At 50.4% G+C, this 21172-nt stretch overlaps 1 protein-coding gene across 1 annotated transcript in view; it reads right to left on the bottom strand.

Annotated features, from left to right (window-relative positions):
- LOC144606985 (unconventional myosin-IXb-like) overlaps window positions 1–20703 on the bottom strand; it is a 119630-nt gene extending 98927 nt beyond the window's left edge. Inside the window, 1 exon segment of the mRNA XM_078423486.1 lies at window positions 20598–20703. The gene's annotated coding sequence lies outside the window, so the exon portion shown is untranslated.
- Between the last annotated feature and the right edge of the window lie 469 nt (window positions 20704–21172).

The raw sequence follows: 21172 nt of genomic DNA, 5'->3' as shown, positions 1-21172 counted from the left end.
AGACAGCTTCCCCGTCAGGTCTGGAGTCAGGCAGGGTTGCCCTCTCTCCCCTGTCTTGTTCGCCTGTTGTATTGAACCCTTTTGCCGAGTCCATCACGAAGGACGCGAGCATAAGAGCAGTGACATTGCCAGGCAGTGGGGGCACTCAGGTCAAGGCCTCCCTGTACATGGACGACGTTGCGGCCCTCTGCTGGGACCCAGGGTCGGTTGATTGCTATGCCATGATTGACCGGTGGAGTGCACTAGACGGCACAAATGCTGCACCGAACACCTGCGGCATTGGCCAGACTGAATCTGCCTTTGGCCCGTGACTGGGTCCATTGAGAGGGAGACCTGCAATACCCAGAAGCATCTGGACACCAGACCAAGCCTTTGTGCAGCACGGTGGCGCAGCTGGTAGAGTCAGACGCTGCCTCACAGCGCCAGAGACCCGCTTTCGATCTCGCCCTCGGGTGCTGCCCGCGTGGAGTTTGCACGTTCTCCCCATGACCGCCTGGGTTTCCCCCCCCACATCCCAAAGACGTGCGGGTTTGTGGGTTAATTGGCCCTCTGTAGTTTTGCTTCCAGGGTGTCGGGAATGGCCGAGAATGTGGGAGGACATAGAGCTCGTGTGAACGGGCGGTCGATGGTCGGAATGGACTCGCCGGGCCGAAGGGCCTGTTTCCCCGCTGAATCTCGCAATAAATCTACGAAATGACCTCACGTGGAGCGATCAAAGCTTTCTAAAAGCAACGAGTATTTCCCTGACCACGTTTTAATTGTGGGAACCTCCAGGTTATGGACAGTCTGATCTCAAGTAACTCAAGGAGAGATAACGTCAGACAGGATGAGAGTTGTCAACTTTGTCATGGGATCCCAAGAAGATTTTATGATTGAACAATATTTCCTCATTCTCCAAAACTCCCTGTGGGGAAGTTTTAGAGCAAACGCACATTCAGTACATGCCCACATTACTCATAGAGTCATACAGCATGGAAATAGGCCACTCAGCCCATCTACACTAGTCCCACCTGCCTACATTTGGCCCATATCCCTCTAAACCTGTAGCATAAGAAAATAACTGCAGATGCTGGTACAAATCGATTTATTCACAAAATGCTGGAGTAACTCAGCAGGTCAGGCAGCATCTCGGGAGAGAAGGAATGGGTGACGTTTCGGGTCGAGATCCTTCTTCAGACTGATGTCGGGGGTGGGACAAAGGAAGGATAGCTGTCCTATCCATGTAAATTTCCCCGGTGTGGGACGAATAAAGGAATATATATATCTGTCTATTCGTTTCTTAAACGTTGCGATAGTCCCTGCCTCAACTACCTCCTCCGGCAGCTCGTTCCGTACACCCACCAGGGGCCACAGTTTAAGAATAAGGGGTCGGCCATTTAGAACGGAGATGAGGAAGAATTTTTTCAGTCAGAGAGTTGTAAATCTGTGGAATTCTCTGCCTCAGAAGGCAGTGGAGGCCAATTCTCTGAATGCATTCAAGAGAGAGCTAGATAGAGCTCTTAAGGATAGCGGAGTCAGGGGGTATGGGGAGAAGGCAGGAACGGGGTACTGATTGAGAATGATCAGCCATGATCACATTGAATGGTGGTGCTGGCTTGAAAGGCCAAATGGCCTACTCCTGTACCTATTATCAATAAAAAAAACCTTAGATTCCTATTAAATCTTTTTGCCTTCAACTTAAACCATTAGCAATTTCCTTGTTAGACCTGTGCATCTTTGGAATGTGGGAGGAAACCGGAGCACCCGGAGAAAACCCACTGGGTCACGGAGAGAACGTACCAACTCCGCACAGACAGCAGCCGAGGTCAGGATCGAACCCGGGTCTCTGACACTGTAAGGCAGCAACTCTACCGCCGTGCCACCTGTGAAATAACTAAAGAGGGGCTTTACAGCAGACCCAAGCGACATGCCCACATTAAAAACATCCCTGCGTAGGTTCACGGACTGATAATAATCGTGCACCGATTTTACCATTGAGGTCCTACATTGGAATATGCCACCCCTATAAAAATACAGCTTGCTCAAACCGCAACGCACACGGGTAAACCCGAGTGACGACATTGCCCTTTCCCTGTCTCCCACTGGGGTACAAAGACCCACCACACCATGACATCCATAAGTTGCTGGAGGAGAGAGATTAGCCACTGTTCTAAACCAGAGTACGTTATTCGTGCTCATGGGTCTGTCACTGTATACTACATCATGGGTACGATACTGAAGGTAGACACAAAATGCTGGAGTAACTCAGCGGGACAGGCAGCATCTCTGGAGAGAAGGGATGGGTGACGTCTTGGGTCGAGACCCTTCTTCAGACTTTCACACCCCCTACTTTCACTCTGAAGAAAGGGTCTCAAACCGAAACGTCACCCACCCATCAATTTTCTCCACAGATGCTGCCTGACCCGTTGAGCGTTTTGCACCTATCTGGTTTTAAACCAACATCTGCAGTCCCTTCCTACACAAGATGGGCAAGATACTGCCGAGTACAGATTTGGCATTGTTTAGCTTAGTTTAGAGATACAGCGCGGAAACAGGTCTTTTTCGGCCCACCGGGTCCGCGCCGCCCAGCGATCCCCGCACATTAACACTATCCTACACCCGCTAGGGACAATTTTTACATTTACCCAGCCAATTAACCTACATACCTGCACGTCTTTGGAGTGTGGGAGGAAACCGAAGATCTCGGAGAAAACCTACGCAGGTCACGGTGACAAAGTGCAAACTCCGTACAGACAAACGTACAAACTCTGTACAACGTTCTCCAATGGAGTACAGAACAGATGGCAGAGCTCAGTCACTGTACAAAATGGGTGCAGTATTGAGGAGTACATTTGCTACGTAATTGATGGGGACAGGTCCTGCATTGTCTAACACTGGGGTACAGGAGTGAAAAGGGTAGTGAGGACCTGATACTGAGTAACACTGGTACACATTGCTGGTACGTACAGGTCTGGCCCTGTATAACAATGGGGGCTTAGTACATCTGTTACATCGCGGGATGGAAGTGCGTCACGATATAACACTGGGATACAGTCGTGGAAGGGGGCGTGAAGGTCAGTCACTGAGTAACACTGTTAAACAGTTTAGTTCAGAGATACTGCGTGGAAACAGGCCCTTCGGCCCACCGAGTCCCTGCCGACCAGCGATCCCCGTACAACACACTGGGATCAATTTATAATCTTTACCAAAGCCAGAGTTTTAGAGATGCAGCGTGGTAACAGGCCCTTCGGCCCACCGAGTCCCTGCTGACCCGCAACCAATCCGCCCACTAGTCGTATCCTACAAACCTTGAGGCAATTTACAGAAGTCAATTCACCGACAAACCGGCACAACTTTGGAGTGTGGGAGGAAACCGGAGTCTCGGGGAAAACGTACAAACAAGATTCAAGATTCAATTTAATTGTCACATGTACCAATTAAGGCACAGTGAAATTTGAGTTACCATAGTCAAAATGGAACCTGGGTCTCTGGCGCTGTAAGGCAGCAACTCTACCGCTGCGCCACCGTGCCACCCTATGATATGTAATGTGCACTGTGTAACAATGGGGGCTCAGTATATCTATTACACTGGGGGGAGGGGGGTGGTACAAGTGTATCACGATGTAACACTGGATAACACTGGTGGAAGGGGGTGTGAAGTTTTAACACTGTGTAATACTGCACACATTGCTGGTGCGTACAAGTCTGCCCCTGTACAACACTAAGGCTCTGTACATCTGTGACATTGGGGGCTGTGAGTGCGTCACGACCATACAACACTGGGATATTTTTTACTGATAAGAAACAAGATTGCTTTCACCCAGTTCCTCCCTGCTGATCAAGGCCACGTGTTGCCCAGGGTTACGGGCAGCGTCGCTCCCAGTCTCAGTCCCGTCAAGAACTGCAGGCGAGGCGGGTGAAAAACACCGACCCTTTCCAGACGAAATGGTAGCGTGGCCTTGCTGGGCAAAGCCCGAGAGTAGGGGGTCTTTGTACCCTAGCGGGTAGCAGGGAAGGTTGCCATTCACTCACTGGGATTTATCTTCGTGCGTTACATTTTGAGGAGATAGCATTTTTATTGGGGTGTCATGTTGCAATGTAGAAACTCAACAGTAAAATTAGTGCAAGATTAAGATCAGTCGGGAACATTTCTAAAGTTGGCACGCTCTGAATCTGGTTTACTCTAAAGCCCCTTACAGTCAGTCATTCCACAGTGGTAGTGTTACTGCCTCACAGCGCCAGAGACCCGGGTTCCATTCTGACTCCGGGTGCTTGTCTGTACGGAGTTCGTACGCTCTCCCTAGGACCCGCGTGGGTTTTCCCCGGGTGCTCTGGTTTCCTCCCATGCTCCAAAGACGTGCGGAATGGCGGGACTGTCGTATGTTGAAAGCCTGGAGCGACTAGGCTTGTATACGCTGGAATTTAGAAGGATGAGAGGGGATCTTATTGAAACGTATGATTATTAAGGGGTCGGACACGCTAGAGGCAGGAAACATGTTCCCAATGTTGGGGGAGTCCAGAACAAGGGGCCACAGTTTAAGAATAAGGGTTAGGCCGAGAGTTGTAAATCTGTGGAATTCTCTGCCTCAGAAGGCAGTGGAGGCCAATTCTCTGGATGCTTTCAAGAGAGAGCTAGATGGAGCTCTTAAGGGTAGCGGAGTCAGGGGGTATGGGGAGAAGGCAGAAACGGGGTACTGATTGTGAATGATCAGCCATGATCACATTGAATGGCGGTGCTGGCTCGAAGGGCTGAATGGCCTCCTCCTGCACCTATTGTCTATTGAGTTTGCAGGTTCATTGGCTTCGAACTGCAATTGTAATTACAAATGGTCCCTAGTGTGCATCGGATAGTGGTAATGTGTGGGGATCGCTGGTCGTCCCGGACTCGGTGGGCCAAATGGCCCGTTTCCACGCTGTTTTGGAGAATGAGGGAATATTGTTCAATCATAAAATCTTCTTGTGCTCTCTCTTGGAATCCTATGTCAATATTGACAAACGTTGGCCAGTCTTATGTTATCTGCCCTGGTTACTTGAAACCAAACTGTCCATTACCTGAGATTCACACAATCACTGTGTGCTCAGGGAAATACTCTTTGCTTTTAGAAAACCTCTATGAGGATGATCCCAGGAATGAGTGGGTTAACATATGATGAGCGTTTGTCGGCACTGGGCCTGCACTCGCTGGAGTTTAGAAGGATGAGGGGAGAACCTCATTGAAACTTACCTAATAAGTCTAGGCCTGGATAGAGTGGACGTGGAGAGGATGTTTCCACTAGTGGGAGAGTCTAGGACCAGAGGGCACAGCCTCAGAATAAAAGGACGTACCTTTAGAAAGGAGACGAAGAGGAATTTCTTTAGTCTGATTTAGAATGATCGGCCATGATCACATTGAATGGCGGTGCTGGCTCGAAGGGCCGAATGGCCTACTCCTGCACCTATTGTCTAGTCAGAGGGCGGTGAATCTGTGGAATTCACTGCCACAGACGGCTGTGAAGGCCAAGTCAATGGATATTTTTAAGACGGAGATGGTTAGATTCTTGATTAGTGTGGGTGTCAGGGGTTATGGGGAGAAAGCAGGAGAATGGGGTTAGGAGTGAGAGATAGATCAGCCATGATTGAATGGCGGAGTAGACTCGATGGGCCGAATGGCCTAATTCTGCTCCTACGACATGAACCTTTCATTGCCCCAAGGTCCATTCAACAGGGGGGTCATTTGATTGAATGTTTGAGAGATACAGCATGGGGCAGGCCATTCGGCCCACCGCACTCATGGTGGGGAAACCATGGGCTTTGGAAGATAGTGCCAAGTCAATACCAATCATTCCTACTGCGGGCTCACTCAATGATTCCAGGTAATATAAGTACCAGTAAACATGACCAGGCCTTTCCCTCCATCCCAACACTCATGGCTCCCAGCTCCCCCGGGGAATGTTTGCGAGCGCATTCATGTCCTGGCAAGCCGAAAACAACTTCAGAACCGGGCCAGCAACTGCAGTAGACGAGTAGCTGGAGCTGATGGCTCAGAGCCAGAGGCACCTTTGCCTCTAACTGTAGCCGACATGCCCATCTCCCAACCTCACCATCCCGATGCCCTTCACACTGACCGAGCGTAGAGGCACAGGTGGGATAAAGGGTCAGAGAATGAGCCCCAGGTCTCAGACAGTGTCTCACGCACACACACAGCTTGTGGGGGCACCCTGGGCAAGGCAGTTCAATCACTACCTCACCCCTGCAAGTAGCAACTAGTCTCCCAGCTCTTCCTGCCAGGCACGCAGGAACCTGCCACTTGTGCTCCTGCAGCACTGCCTTTTAGTCTGGTCTAGTCTGGTTAACTATCGCCAAGTGTACCGAGGTACAGCAAAGAGCGCAGTTTAAGAATAAGGGTAGGCCATTTAGAACGGAGATGAGGAAAAGCTTTTTCAGTCAGAGAGTTGTGAATCTGTGGAATTCTCTGCCTCAGAAGGCAGTGGAGGCCAATTCTCCAAATGCATTCAAGAGGGAGCTTGAGAGAGCTCTTAAGGATAGCAGTCAGGGGGTATGGGGAGAAGGCAGGAACGGGGTACTGATTGAGAATGATCAGCCATCACCACATTGAATGGCGGTGCTGGCTCGAATGGCCGAATGGCCTCCTCCTGCACCTATTGTCTATTGTCGAAACTGCAGACGCTGGTTTAAGAAGGGTCTCCACCCGAAACATCACCTATTCCTTTTCTCCAGAGGTGCTGCCTGACCCGCTGAGTTACTCCGGCATTTTGTGTCCATCTAAAGGTGGACTCATCCACCTCCTTACGGTTCTTGACTGGACTGAGACTGGGATCATCGCTGCCTGTAACTTATAGGACAATCATGTCACTTTGATCAGCTGGAAGAGGCGGAGGGGGGGGGTGGGGGGGGGGGGGAAACAATCTTGCTCTTACCAGTAAAGTATCCCAGTGTTAGATCGTGACACACTTACACCCACCAGTAACATACTCCAACGCAAAAAATATACTGATACCGATTGCCATACAGGGCCAGACCTGCACACACTGGTAACGTGCACCAGTGCTATCCAGCGCCAAACATTCACCTCCCTGACCCCACATTACCGCACCCCAGTGTAAACGACCAAAACCTCTCCACAGAGTCAACAAACAAAAAGTCAATGTCGGAGCGGCACGGTGGCGCAGCGGTAGAGTTGCTGCCTTACAGCGAATGCAGCGCCGGAGACCCGGGTTCGATCCTGACAACGGGCGCCGTCTGTACGGAGTTTGTACGTTCTCCCCGTGACCTGCGTGGGTTTTCTCCGAGATCTTCGGTTTCCTCCCACACTCCAAAGACGTACAGATTTGTAGGTTAATTGACTGGGTAAATGTAAAAATTGTCCCTAGTGGGTGTAGGATTGTGTTAATGTACGGGGATCGCTGGGCAGCACGGACCCGGTGGGCCGAAGGGCCCGTTTCTGCGCTGTATCTCTAAATCTAAAATCTAAAATCTAATAAATATAGATAGGCACAAGGTGCTGGGGTAACTCAGCGGGACAGGCAGCATCTCTGGAGGAAAAAGGATGGGTGACGTTTCGAGTCGGGACCCTTCTTTAGGCTGAAAGTAGGGGTTGGAGAGGGGGGGGGGGGGTAGAAGAAGTGGGGAGAAAAGTCCCAGACAAATCAGGACCAGCCACAAATGAGCTCCAGCTGGGTGGTGCCCTGGTAGGCCTATTGTTGGCCATGGAAGGATATTCTTGCTATTGAGGGCGTGCAGCGTAGGTTCACGAGGTTAATTCCCGGAATGGCGGGACTGTCGTATGTTGAAAGACTGGAGCGACTGGGCTTGTATACACTGGAATTTAGAAGGATGAGAGGGGATCTTATTGAACTTGTAGGAGTGGAGGTCAAAGTTGTAGCCGTCTGACGAAGGGTCTCGCCCCAAAACGTCACCCATCCTTTTTCTCCGGGATTACTAAGGGGTTGGACACGTTAGAGGCAGGAAACATGGTCCAAATGTTCGGGGGAGTCCAGAACCAGGGGCCACAGTTTAAGAATAAGGGGTAGGCCATTTAGAACGGAGATGAGGAAAAACTTTTTCACTCAGATAGTTGTGAATCTGTGGAACTCTCTGCCTCAGAAGGCAGTGGAGGCCAATTCCCTGGATGTTTTCAAGAGAGAGCTAGATAGAGCTCTTAAGGATAGCGGAGTCAAGGGATATGGGGAGAAGGCAGGAACAGGGTACTGATTGTGGATGATCAACCATGATCACGGTGAATGGCGGTGCTGGCTCGAAGGGCCAAATGGCCTCCTCCTGCACCTATTGTCTATTGACCTCAGGAGGGATACAGTCGACTGTGGAACTGGTTAAACAGATGGAGCCTAGTAGTTACAGAGGGGATAGTGGACATTTATGTGGTTAAACCTGGGGGCTACAGATGGGAACAGGCCGCTCCAATATCAGACAGATGGGAGACATTAGGGGCACCCAAAGTTTAGAGAGACACGGCATCAAAGCAGGCCATTCGACCCACCGAGTCCATGCCACCCCTCACACTGGATCTGTTAACCCACTTTCCCGTCCACTTACTACGCACGAGAGGCAATTTAACCCACGGATACAGGATAACGGCATTAGCATTTAGTGCAAGATAAAGTCCGATTAAAGATCATCCGGGTGTCTCTGATGAGATCCCACATTTTACATGGGCTTCCTCTCCACTTGCTGCATGGGCTGGTGTTGGTGGGCTCCCTTCCCCCCTACCTTGCCAACCCTGCCCAGAAGGCCTTTCCTTTCATCTGTTCCGACCGCTGTGGTTGCCTCCCACACGAAACACCTTGGGAGGTTTTACGACAGTCCCAGCCAGCACACACTGCACATGTTGGTGTTGCTTCACAGCTGATGGAAGCAGGGTCACACCTACAGTTAACAGCAGGAGACACAGAGTACTGGAGGAACTCAGCAGGACAGGCAGCACCCCTGGAGAATGTGGGCAGGCGAATGTGGGACCCTTCTTCAGACTGATTGTGAGGGGAGAGGGAAGGGGGTGGGGGGGGGGGGGGGAGGGAGGAAGAAAGGTGAAGCTGGAAGTGAGGAGGGGCAAGACAAACCCTGGCAGGTAACTGGCTGAAGATAGAGGCAAAACGCAGACCCAAAACGTCGCCTATTCCTTCACTCCAGAGATGCTGTCCGACCCGCTGAGTTACTCCAGCTTGATGTGCCCGTCCTCAGTGTAAAACAACACCTGCAGTCCCTTCCTGCACAGGTAATAGTCCGACACAGGTGAGGAGAGTTATTTAATACACAATAGGTGCAGGAGTAGGCCATTCGGCCCTTCGAGCCAGCACCGCCATTCAATGTGATCATGGCTGATCATTCTCAATCAGTACCCCGTTCCTGCCTTCTCCCCATACCCCCTGACTCCGCTATCCTTAAGAGCTCCATCTAGCTCTCTCTTGAATGCATTCAGAGAACTGGCCCCCGCTGCCTTCTGAGGCAGAAGGCATGGGACAAAAGAATTGAAGAGTTGTGGATTGTGAAGCTAGAGGAGGGAAATGCAGGTGGGAGGGGAGGGGAGGGGAAGGGGACAAATTGGTGCGAGTGCAGGCGGGGCACAGTGGGTGTAGAGGGAGAAGGGAGGGGGGAAGCTGATGTAGATAACTAAAACTGTGGAATTCAATGTTCATAACATTGGGTTGTAAGCTACCCGAGTACAATACCAGGTTGTTGTGTGAACAACTTGTCAGGAAGCGAGTGTTAATTAAAATGGAGATCTGGGTGGGAGCGAGTCTGGATCTACGGATGACAAGGCATTGACTGAAGGTCTCCGCGTAACCTTCAGAGAAAAACGCTCCATGAACGCAAGAAGAAATACATTTGCAATAGCTGTGATAAGGGAACACTGTGTCCAATTCTGACCACTTGGCCGGTAGGTTCAAGATCAGGCGAAGCAACGTCATCGAGAACGGTTCCAACTGCACGATTTGACCGGAGAACTTGCAGTTGGGCTCCCTGGAGGACAGAGGGTTGACAGGAGATTCGTTGTTAAAAGGCGCGGTAGAGGTCACCAGACCTGGTCTAATTAGAGGAAGCCGTGTGGGACAATAACTGCAGATGCTGGCACAAATCGACGGCATCACAAAATGCAGGACAACTCAGCGGGTCAGGCAGCATCTCTGGAGGGAAGGAGTGGGTGACGTTTCGGGTCGAGACCCTTCTTCAGTCGACCCGAAACGTCACCCGTTCCTTCTCTCCAGAGATGCTGCCTGACCCGCTGAGTTACTCCGCCATTTTGTGATACCAAGAACGAGAAGACATAGTTTTAAAATGTAGTGTGAAATGTACAAGTGGGACGAGAGGATTATTTGGGGAAAAATATAATGGGGGGGGATGGGGGGGAACGGTAGAGTTGCTGCCTCACAGTGCAGGTGACACGGGTTCGATCCTGACCACGGGTGCTGTCTGTACGGAGTTTGCACGGACTTGCTGCTGGAAGTAAGGATTTCATTGTCCTGTCTGGGACACCTTCTATATACTAAAACTCTCGTTTGTTTGTTTATTTGTGATCGAACTACAGCCAAAATGGTACAGGACAGCGTGACAATTTTAGGCCCACCTAACTCACCGTTAATGGTAAAGCATGTAGTTTTATTGAAATCGGTGTTATATTTTTAAAGTTATTCACGTTTTAAAGTTTAAATCTATCTCCTAGGGCGGGAGGGGGGAGGGAGGGAGGTGGGGGAGGGGGAGGGAGGGAGGGGGGAGGAGGGTGAATAAGGGGGGTTGAGGGGGAGGGGGGAGTGGGGAGGGGGAGGGAAGGGGGAGGAGAGGGTGCTGCACCAATGGAGGAGAGGTTTGGGCCCAACGGGTCCACTTGGTCTAGTACAACACTAAAACACTCTTGACCCCTGTTCTCCCTGTGACTGCCTCGAGGTTAATTGACTTTGGTAAATTGCCCCTTAGTGCGTAAGATAAGAAACTAAGATAACAGATGATCGCTAGTCAGCATAGGCTCTGTGGGCCGAAGGGCCTCTATTCCACGCTGTATCTCTAAACTAAACCCGAGGTGAGGATGGAACCCGGGGTCTCGGGCGCTGTGAGGCAACAACTCTACCGCTGCACCACCACATCCCGCCCCTTTCCTTAATCTCTTACCAAAATGCGACTGGACTATCAATCCGGCTCTTGTGTTGAACTCACAGTTGTAGCTTGAAGAAGTTCATTCACCCTTGGTGAGGGGTCTCGACCCGAAACGTCACCCATTCGTTCTCTCCAGAGATGCTGCCTGACCCGCTGACTTGCTCCAGCGCTGTGCGTGTCTATCCTGTAGCCCCTTTAATCTGTCCACGGAGGGGTCAGTTCAACGCGATACTCTTTACACGACTGCATTCAGTCAAACAGAAAGGAAACTGGACTTTGCGACCTGCCAGTGGAAACCTGGCCAAAGTGTACAACCAGAGTTATTTTCCATGCGGGAAGGGAATGCCAAAGGCCTGGAGCACGGCTTCACTGGGGTGGTCTCGGCAACTCGCTCCAGTAATGTGGAAAAGCTGGAGAGGAGAGGGTGTTCCCCTTGGAGGCCGTTAAAAAGAGTGCAAGAGATTGAAATAGAGTTTGGCAGAGTAAGCAAGGGGAAACTGCTGGCAGTGGAATGAGCATGAAACAGCAGTCACGGATGAAGTGTCAGTATTACAGTATAGCAAAGGGGATTACAGAGGCATGAGGCAGGAGCTGGCCAGATTTGACTGGAAGGAGGCCCGAGCAGGGAAGACGGTGGAACAGCAATGGCAGGTATTCCTGGGCTCAATGCAGAAGTTGCTGGATCAATTTATCCCAAAGAGGAGGAAAGATTCTAAGGGGAGTAAGAGGACAGTATAAAAATAAAAGAACAGAGGTATAACATAGCAAAGAAGAGTGGGAAGCCAGAGGATTGGGACTCTTTTAAAGAGCAACAGAAGATAACTAAAAAGGCAATACGGGGAGAAAAGATGAGGTACGAGGGTAAACTAGCCAATAATATAAAGGAGGATAGTAAAAACATTTTTAGGTACGTGAAGAGGAAAAAAATAGTCACGGCTAATGTGGGTCCCTTGAAGACAGAAGCAGGGGGATTTATTATGGGGAACAAGGAAATGGCAGACGAGTTGAACCGTTACTTTGGATCTGTCTTCACTAAGTAAGATACAAACAATCTCCCAGATGTTCTAGTGGCCAGAGATCCTAGGGTGACGGAGGAACTGAAGGAGATTCACATTACGCAGGAAATGGTGTTGGGTAAACTGATGGGTCTGAAGGCTGATAAATCCCCAGGGCCTGATGGTCTGCATGGCTCTAGAAATTGTGGACGCATTGGTGATCATTTTCCAATGTTCTATAGATTCAGGATCAGTTCCTGTGGATTGGAGGGTAGCTAATGTTATCCCACTTTTTAAGAAAGGAGGGAGAGAGAAAACAGGAAATTCTAAAACCAGTTAGTCTGACATCAGTGGTGGGAAATATGCTGGAGTCAATTATAAAAGAGAAAATTGCGGAGCATTTGGATAGCAGTAACAGGATCGTTCCGAGTCAGCATGGGTTTACGAAGGGGAAATCATGCTTGACTAATCTTCTGGAATTTTTTGAGGATGTAACTAGGAAAATTGACAGGGGAGAGTCAGTGGATGTGGTGTACCTCGACTTTCAGAAAGCCTTCGACAAGGTCCCACATAGGAGATTAGTGGGCAAAATTAGAGCACATAGAATTGGGGGTAGGGTACTGACATGGATTGAAACTTGGTTGGCAGACAGAGAGCAAAGAATGGGGATAAATGGGTCCCTTTCAGAATGGCAGGCAGTAACTAGTGGGGTACCGCAAGGCTCGGTGCTAGGACCGCACTTGTGTACAATATACATTAACGACTTGGATGAAGGGATTAAAAGTACCATTAGCAAATTTGCAGATGATACAAAGCTGGGTGGTAGTGTGAACTGTGAGGAAGATGCTATGAGGTTAAAGGGTGACTTGGACAAGTTGTGTGAGTGGGCGGATGCATGGCAGATGCAGTTTAATGTGGATAAGTGTGAGGTTATCCACTTTGGTGGTAAGAATAGGAAGGCAGATTATTATCTGAATGGTGTCAAGTTAGGAAACGGGGACGTACAATGAGATTTGGGTGTCCTAGTGCATCAGTCACTGAAAGGAAGCATGCAGGTACAGCAGGCAGTGAAGAAAGCCAATGGAATGTTGGCCTTCATAACAAGAGGAGTTGAGTATAGGAGCAAAGAGGTCCTTCTGCAGTTGTACAGGACCCTAGTGAGACCGCACCTGGAGTACTGTGTACAGTTTTTGTCTCCAAATTTGAAGAAGGATATTCTTGCTATTGAGGGCGTGCAGCATATGTTTACTAGGTTAATTTCCCGGAATGGCGAGACTGTCATATGTTGAAAGATTGGAGCGACTAGGCTTGTATACACTGGAATTTAGAAGGATGAGAAGGGATCTTATCGAAACATAAGATTATTAAGGGGTTGGACACGTTAGAGGCAGGAAACATGTTCCCAATGTTGGGGGAGTCCAGAACCAGGGGCCACAGTTTAAGAATAAGGGGTAGGCCATTTAGAACAGAGATGAGGAAAAACGTTTTCAGTCAGAGTTGTAGATCTGTGGAATTCACTGCCTCAGAAGGCAGTGGAGGCCAATGCTCTGAATGCATTCAAGAGAGAGCTAGATAGAGCTCTTAAGGATAGCGGAGTCAGGGGGTATGGGGAGAAGGCAGGAACGGGGTACTGATTGAGAATGATCAGCCATGATCACATTGAATGGTGGTGCTGGCTCGAAGGGCCGAATGGCCTCCTCCTGCACTTATTATCTATTGTCTAAAAGCTAAAGAAACAAAGGGGAATCATAGAAACAGAGAAAAATAGGTGCAGGAGTAGGCCATTCGAGCCATCACCGCCATTCAACAGGATCACGGCTGATCATCTTAAATCAGTACCCCGTTCCTGTTTTTTCTCCCCATATCCCTCGATTCATTTAGGCCTAAAAGCTAAATCTAACTCCCTCTTGAAAACAACCAGCGAATCGGCCTCCACTGCCTTCTGTGGCAAAGAATTCCACAGAGTCACAACTCTCTGGGTGAAAAAGTGTTTCCTCATCTCAGTCCTCAATGGTCTACCTCTTATTCTTAAAACTGTGACCCACTGGTTTCTGGACCCCCCCAACATCGGGAACATGTTGCCCGCGTTAGAAGCAGCCAGCTGTGGCCTGGACGTAGCTGGTTGGCAGTACAGGGTGGAGGCAGATTCAACAGGGCCGTTCAAACAGAAGCCGGATAAAAATAATCCAGTCTGAAGAAGTGTCTCGACCCGGAACGCCACCCATTCCTTCTCTCCAGGGATGCTGCCTGACCCGCTGAGTTACTCCAGCATTTTGTGATTATCTTCTGGGTAACTAATCAAAATGGTTTTGGAGAAAGATTGGGACAGTTTCTTCCCCCAAAGATCTCCCACAGGAAAAATAGGCCTTCCCTGCTACAATATCTTTAGACGTTAGAGATACAGCGTGGAAACAGGCCCTTCAGCCCACCGAGTCCGTGCCGACCAGCGATCACACTGTACACTCGCACAATTCACGCACGCTAGGGGCAATGTACAATTTGTAGGCCTGTACGACCTGTACAACGTCTTCAGGAGTGTGGGAGGAAACCGGAGCACCCGGAGAAAACACACGCGGTCACGGGGAGAACGTACAAACTCCGCACAGACAGCACCCGCGGTCAGGATCGAACCCGGGTCTCTGGCGGTGAGGCAGCAACTCTACCGCTGCACCACCTCTTCCTCAGAATGCCCACGGAGTGCCCCGTGGTCTCCATCAGAATCCCGACTCCAGCTTCGATGCCAACGTTGCTTTCACAACGTTGCTTTCAGAAGGTTCCATGAACCTGCTCCACCATTACAGCACGATCCTCCACCTGCGATCTAGTCTCTGGCCTGATGCCGAGTTGCCTTAATACACTCAGAGTCCAAACTCATACCGTCATAGGTGATAGGAACAGAATTAGACCATCCGGCCCATCAAGTCTACTTCGCCATTCAATCATGGCTGATCTATCTCTCCCTCCTAACCCCATTCTCCTGCCTTCTCCCCATAACCCCACACACCCGCACTAATCAAGAACCTATCTGGCTGAACAATATCCATTGACTTGGCCTTCACAAACTTCTGTGGCAAAGAATTCCACAGACTCGCCACCCTCTGACAAAAGAAATTCCTCCTCATCTCCTTCCCAAAAGAGCGTCCTTTAATTCTGAGGCTGTGACCTCTAGTCCTAGACTCTCCCACTAGTGGAAACATCCTCTCCACGTTCACACTATCCAAGCCTTTCACTATTCTGTACGTTTCAATGAGGCCCCCCCCCCCCCCCCCCCCCCCACCTCATTCTTCTAAACTCCAGCGAGTACAGGCCCAGTGCCGGCAAATGCTCATCATATGTCAACCCACTCATTCCTGGGATCGTTCTTGTAAACCTCCTCTGGACCCTCTCCAGGGCCAGCACATCCTTCCTCAGATACGGTGCCCAAAATGACTCACAATATTCCAAATGCGGCCCGACAAAATGGTTCCTTATAGAGGCTCAGCATTAAGAAGGGTCTCGACCCGAAACGTCACCCATTCCTTCTCGCCAGAGATGCTGCCTGTCCCGCTGAGTTACTCCAACGTTTTGTGTCCATCTCAGCATTACATCCCTATTTTGTTTCCGAGCCCTCGCGAAATTAATGCGAGCATTTCTCTCAATATGTTTCTATTTTCTCAAGATAAAATGTCACCATATTACGTGCCTCCCTAACTGCTCACAGTGTGACAATGCAGCTCCATAAAGCTACAAAAAGACAGACACTAAATGCTGGAGTAACTCAGCGGGTCAGGCAGCATTCTAGAGACAAAGATCGGGTGACTTTTGAATCTCCATTAAGCTACGCACTGAGGTCCCTCTTAACAACATTTACTTGTTTTTCTGCATTTAACAAAAAACATCTATCTCTATTTCTTCACCAGTCTGAGGCCGAGGGAAGACCTGATAATTTATAAAATTATGAGAGGCATAGAGAGGGTAGACAGTCAGAACCTTGGAAATATTTTTTAAGGTGGAGATAGACAGATTCTAGATTAATACGGGTGTCAAGGGTTCTACGGGAAGAAGGCAGGAGAATGGGGTAGAGAGGGAAAGACATTCAATGGCGGAGTAGAAGCAATGAGCCAAATGGCCTAATTCTGCTCCTATGATTTATGATCTTATTTCAAAGACGAGTGGGCATAGCTTTAAGGTGAGTGGGGCAAAATCTAAAGGAGATGTGTGGGACAAGTTATATTTTTACAGAGTGGCAAGTTCCTAGAACGTGCTGCCAAGTTCATAAGGTCAAAAGTGATAGGAGCAGAATTAGGCCATTCGGCCCATCAAGTCTACTCCGCCATTCAATCATGGCTGATCCATCTCTCCCTCCTAATCCCAATTCTCCTGCCTTCTCCCCTTAACCCCTCACACCCGTATTAATCAAGAATATATCTATCTTTGTTTTAAAAGTATCCATTGACTTGGCCTCCACGGCCTTCTGTGCCAAAGAATTCCACAGATTCACCACCTTCTGACTAAAGAAATTCCTTCTCAACTCCTTCCTAAAGGAATACAAATAATAGACAATAGGTGCAGGAGGAGGCCACTCGGCCCTTTGGGCAGGCACCGCCATTCACTGTGATCATGGCTTGATCATTCACAATCAGTACCCGTTCCTGCCTTCTCCCCATATCCCTTGACTCCGCTACCTTTAAGAGCTCTATCTAATTCTGAGGCTGTGACCTCTAGTCCTAGACTCTCCCACCAGTGGAAACATCCTCTCCACATCCACTCTATCCAGGCCTCTCACTATTCGGTACGTTTCAATGTGGTCCCCCCCTCATCCTTCCAAACTCCAGCGAGTACATATCATATCATATCATATATATACAGCCGGAAACAGGCCTTTTCGGCCCTCCAAGTCCGTGCCGCCCAGTGATCCCCGTACATTAACACTATCCTACACCCACTAGGGACAATTTTTACATTTACCCAGCCAATTAACCTACAAACCTGTACGTCTTTGGAGTGTGGGAGGAAACCGAAGATCTCGGAGAAAACCCACGCAGGTCACGGGAGAACGTACAAACTCCTTACAGTGCAGCACCCGTAGTCAGGATCGAACCTGAGTCTCCGGCGCTGCATTCGCTGTAAAGCAGCAACTCTACCGCTGCGCTACCGTGCCGCCCAGGCCCAGTACAGGCCCAGTGCCGACAAACGCTCATCATTAGTCAAGCGTGGTGGCAGAGTTCAACAAGTCACAGGCACAGAATTAGGCCATTCGGCGAAATAAATTAAAGCAGCTCGTACCAGAAATATTCAGCGGGTCAATCAGCGATCGTGGAGGGAAAACAAAGGAGGAAGAAGCTGGTTCAATAACAATGTAGTTTCCCCACAAAATGAAACTGAAAAACAATTTAGACACAAAGTGCTGGAGCAACTCAACGGGCAGCCCCTTAGCAGAAGATTCCACATCACGGGGCTTGAAACTGGAAGTGTCCTGAGCTAATTCTGCTACCACCATCATCTATTGTACAAGTGATGGCTCCCACTGATGGTCACCGGAAGCTTGCGGCCTTTGTAGGACGGACGATGGCAATAGACAATAGGTGCAGGAGTACCTATTGTATCGGCGATCGCTTCGCTCAACACCTGCGCTCGGTCCGCATTGACCAAACTGATCTCCCGGTGGCCGAGCACTTCAACTCCCCCTCCCAGTCCCAGTCTGACCTTTCTGTCATGGGCCTCCTCCAGTGCCATAGTGAGGCCCACCGGAAATTGGAGGAACAGCACCTCATATTTCGCCTGGGCAGTTTGCAGCCCAGTGGCATGAACATCGACTTCTCCAACTTTAGATAGTTCCTCTGTCCCTCTCTTCCCCTCCTCCTTCCCAGATCTCCCTCTATCTTCCTGTCTCCACCTATATCCTTCCTTTGTCCTGCCCCCCTGACATCAGTCTGAGGAAGGGTCTCGACCCGAAACGTCACCCAATCCTTCTCTCCCGAGATGCTGCCTGACCTGCTGAGTTACTCCAGCATTTTGTGAATAAATACTTTCGATTTGTACCAGCATCTGCAGTTATTTTCTTATACATAGGTGCAGGAGTAGGCCATTCGGCCCTTCGAGCCAGCACCGCCATTCAATGTGATCATGGCTGATCATTCACAATCAGTACCCTGTTCCTGCCTTCTCCCCATACCCCCCCTGACTCCGCTATCTGTAAGCGTGATGTAACAATTGAAACATGGATGATGGACACGAAAGAAGACTCAATGGGTCAGGTAGCATCTCCGGAGAAAAGGGAATAGGTGATGTTTCAGGTTGGGGACCCTTCTTCAGACTCCTTCACCAGAGATGCTGCCTGACCGGGAGGTTACTCCAGCACTTTGTGTCTATCTCCGGTGTGAGCCGGCATCTGCAGTTCTTTGTTGCCGCATGCAGTGGGGGGGGGGGGGCAGTTTGTCAGGCCATCTCGGCCCTGCGGATGCTAAACACAATAATCAAGCTTCCATCCAGATCAAAGGTGCAATGTGACGTGGTTAAACCCGGACTACACGACCCACTGAAGTGGGGAACTAATGCACAAGCTTCACTTTGCTGATGTAATGATGGCAAGACTGGAGACACAGATTTCATTCTGATGAGAAGTTCATCAGTGATAGGAGCATTCGGCCCATCAAGTCTACCCCACCATTCGATCATGGCTGATCTATCTCTCCCTCCCAACCCCATTCTCCTGCCTTCTTCACTTAACCCCTGGCACCCGTACTAATTAAGAATCTATTTATCTCTGCTTTAAAAATATCCACTGACTTGGCCTCCACAGCCTTCTGTGGCAAAGAATTCCACAGATTCACCACCCTCTGACTAAAGAAATTCCTCCTCATCTCTGTCCCAAAAGAACGTCCTTAAATTCTGTGGTTGTGACCTCTAGTCCTAGACTCTCCCACTAGTGGAAACATCCTCCCCACATCGTTTCCTCCCACACTCCAAAGACGTACAGGTATGTAGGTTAATTGGCTGGGTAAAATGTAAAAATTGTCCCTAGTGGGTGTAGGATAGTGTTAAATGTACGGGGATTACTGGGCGGCACGGACTTGGAGGGCCGAAAAGGCCTGTTTCCGGCTGTATGTATATGATATGATATGATATGATTCACACTATCCAAACCTTTCGCTATTCTGTACGTTTCAATGAGGTCCCCCTTCATTCTTCTAAACTCCAGCGAGTACAGGCCCAGTGCCGTCAAACGCTCATCATATGTTAACCCACTCATTCCTGGGATCGTTCTTGTAAACCTCCTCTGGACCCTCTCCAGGGCCAACACATCCTGTCTCAGATACGGGGCCCAAAATTGCCCACAATATTCCAAATGCGGCCCGACACACGCCTTATCGAGCCTCAGACAGTATGAAGAAGGGTCTACCCTAAAGGAACGTGCAGGGGGAGAGGGGAGGGAAATGCAGGGGGAGAGGGTGTGAGGGGGAGAGAAAACGTGTGATGGGGGGAATGGAGAGGTGGGGGAAACAGTGGGTGGGGGAAACAGTGGGGGGTGAGGGAAACAGTGGGGGGGGGGGTGGAGGAAACAGTGGAAGGGAGGGACGGTGTGGGGGGGATGGAGGGAGCGAATGAATGAAAGGGAGTGGGGAAGATTGGTGTAGCGTGGGGAAAAGGGGAGGGAAGAGGGAATACCGGGGGAGTGGAAGCGAGTAGATGATTGGGGATTGAGAAACATTTCTGAGAAACAGGAAACTCCAAAGAATCTTCAACAAACTCTTTTCAATGTTTCAACTCTGTGTTTACGCTCGTTTTGCGAATTCTTTTTAGAGGGGGAGGGGAGGGAATGTCCCGACTTGTCCCCGGGGAATAAATCTTACATGGTCCCCACCCCCCCCCCCTCCCCGTGTGGACACATTTCCCCCAGGGGTCAAAAAGTCGGTTTGTTTTTCCTGCTGCCGAAGGCGGTTTATTCGGAGCCCCGCGGCCGGGGTTTATGTTCAATCCCCCAACACCCCCTCCTTACAAAGGAGATGCAGAGTGCTCCAAGTTATGTTAGTATCTACACAACGGCCTGTGTGGCCGGTGGTTGCGGGGGGGGAGGGGGCGACCGGCTCTAAGACCCCGCGGAGCCGCCGGTTGTTGCAAAGGGGTGGAATCCGAACGCTGATACATTGTGTCTGTTGCCGGAAACCTGCGGGGAAAGTGGCAACAAAAGTAGCAACTAAAGTGCAACAAAGTGGCAACAAGAAGACAATCAGCCCCGCGACAAACCGCTACTAAAGTGCAACATTGTAGCCGCAGCGCAATCCCTCACCGGCCCCGCTGGTCCTTCTCCTTCCTTCCCTCCCGCTGGGCTCCCGACCAACCCACTCCAGCACCGCCTCGCCTCGTCCTCACTCACTCAGCCCGCTTCAGTATCACACATCCCGCCGCCGCCGCCGCCGCCGCCGCACCGGCCTGGCTGGGGGGTGGGGGGCGCTTTCACTCCGGGTGGTCGCGGTTCAGCCCAATCCTCCTCCTCCTCTCCCCCCGCTCCAGATCCAGAGCCCTCTCAGTCTCACTCACCCGCGGCTTCCGGCTCCAGCAACTGCACTCAACTCAACGCTGACCCCCTTTTCCTGTCTTGGCTCAGTGCTCGCTCTTTCTCTCTCACTCTCTCTTTCTCTCGTCGCCGGCTTCCGACTCGCACACTCGAATCACGAGCGCCTTCTGACGGCTGTGGACAGAATCTTCACCCACCCACTCTCACTCTCCTCCCCTCCCCTCCCTTCCCTCCCTCCCTCCCTCTTCCCTCCCTCCCTCCCTCTTCCCTCCCTCCCTCCCTCCCCTCTCCTTCCTCCCTCCCTCTTCCCTCCCTCCCTCCCTCTTCCCTCCCTCCCTCCCTCTCCGGAGCTATTGACACTTGTCACGATAGCAGAATCTCTCCTCCCCCCTTGTCTCTCTCCCCCTTTTCTCTTACCCCCCCTTTTCCATCCACCTTTCCCCTTTGATCATATTGAATGGCGGTGCAGGCTCGAAGGGCCGAATGGCCTACTCCTGCACCTATTTTTTATGTTTCTGTTCTCCTTCCCCCTTCCCTCTTCCCCCCCCCTTCCCTCTTACCCCCCCTTCCCTCTTACCCCCTTCCCTCTTACCCCCTC

The sequence above is a fragment of the Rhinoraja longicauda genome, chromosome 28 (genome assembly GCF_053455715.1).
Source record: "Rhinoraja longicauda isolate Sanriku21f chromosome 28, sRhiLon1.1, whole genome shotgun sequence".
Classification (NCBI taxonomy): Eukaryota; Metazoa; Chordata; class Chondrichthyes; order Rajiformes; family Arhynchobatidae; genus Rhinoraja; species Rhinoraja longicauda.
The sequence above is the reverse complement of the archived record's forward strand: the minus strand, read 5'-3'. Positions and strand labels throughout refer to the sequence as shown.